The sequence below is a fragment of the Otolemur garnettii genome, unplaced genomic scaffold (genome assembly GCF_000181295.1).
Source record: "Otolemur garnettii isolate 467f Iridium unplaced genomic scaffold, OtoGar3 scaffold00134, whole genome shotgun sequence".
NCBI classification, from domain to species: domain Eukaryota; kingdom Metazoa; phylum Chordata; class Mammalia; order Primates; family Galagidae; genus Otolemur; species Otolemur garnettii.
The window spans coordinates 2354331-2355693 of NW_003852529.1; the positions used below are offsets into that span (position 1 = coordinate 2354331).

General features: G+C 46.6%; 1 protein-coding gene across 11 annotated transcripts in view; it reads left to right on the plus strand.

Moving 5' to 3' along the window:
* KMT5B (lysine methyltransferase 5B) overlaps positions 1 to 1363 on the plus strand; it is a 62403-nt gene that overhangs the window by 40783 nt on the left and 20257 nt on the right. The gene's annotated exons all lie outside the window — the stretch shown is intronic.

Sequence of the window (1363 nt, forward strand, 5' to 3'; positions counted from 1 at the left end):
AAAAAAAAAAAAAATAGTGACTCCTATGCACAAGAGCGCCGTGGAGGGAGTTTCTTAAACTCCTGGAGACAAGTGCTGCAGGTAGCCTCACCTTGGAAAGTAGTGCAGACTGCCCAGGCCACACAGAGAAGGAAACCTCTATTAGTTGAGCCCATTTTGCATACCTTCACTGTGCTGGTCACCTTACTCACCCTGACTCATTCAGTACTCAGAGATAGCTTGTGTGAGAGAGAACTAGAAGGTGCCCACTTTGCAAGTACACAAACTAAGTACCATGTATCTGGACCCCAATCAGCCTAAGTTTAGAGTCCTTATTGTCATTCTCATTCTCTCTCTCTTCTGTTTTTAAAAGATGTTCTAATCTGCTGGGCACGGTGGCTCACGCCTGTAATCCCAGCACTGTGGGAGGCTGAGGAGGGAAAATTGCTTGAGCTCACGAGTTTGAGACTCGCCTGAGCGAGAGTGAAATCCCAACTCATGAGAAAAAAATGGAAAAACCCAGCTGGGCGCCGCAGCAAGCGCCTGTAATCCCAGCGGCTTCCGGAGGCTGAGGCAGCAGGATGCCCACAAGCTGGAGTCAGAGGTTGCAGTGAGCTACCGAGCTACTGCACTCTGCTCAGGGGCATAGGGTGGGACTCTGTCTCAACAACAACAACAACAACAAAACTGATCTAATCTATCATCCTGGCTAGAGTGCAGTGGCTTCATTGTAGCTCACTGTAATCTTAAACTCCTGAGCTCAAGCAGTCCTTCTGTCCTAACTTCTTGTATAGCTGGAACTACAGGCATCTACCACCACACCCAATAATTTTTCTGTGTAGAGATGGGATCTCACTCTTGCTCAGGCTGGTCTTGAACTCCCGAGATTAGCCATCCTTCCACCTTGGCCTTTCAGAGTGCTTAGTATTATAGGTGTGAGCCACCACACCTGCTCAGATACCTTATTCTTTTCATGTCATAATTGCTTTTGTAGTTATGAACAAAGTTATTAGTTCCACTTCTTCCTCTTCAAATACCCAACCTTCAAAACAACCAGCTTGAGGCATCAACCAGCTTGATGCCTCAGTCACTGTTTCCCTTCTTTCTGGATAGTTAGGGATCTCTAGCTGTATAACGAGACAGTGGAGTCACAGCACTACTTAGCTGTTTCTCTCCCACCATTTGGTGGGCTTCTTGCCATGAAGGGATAGAAGAAAACATATTCCCAATGCTGCTTTTTTAGTCTGTGTAATTACAGTTTAGAAATGCTTTAAAGCGGCTCGGCGCCTGTGGCTCAAGCGGCTAAGGTGCCAGCCACATACACCTAAGGTGGCAGGTTCGAATCCCCATCCTGCTTTATTTTTCTTCATAGCACTTAAAACAA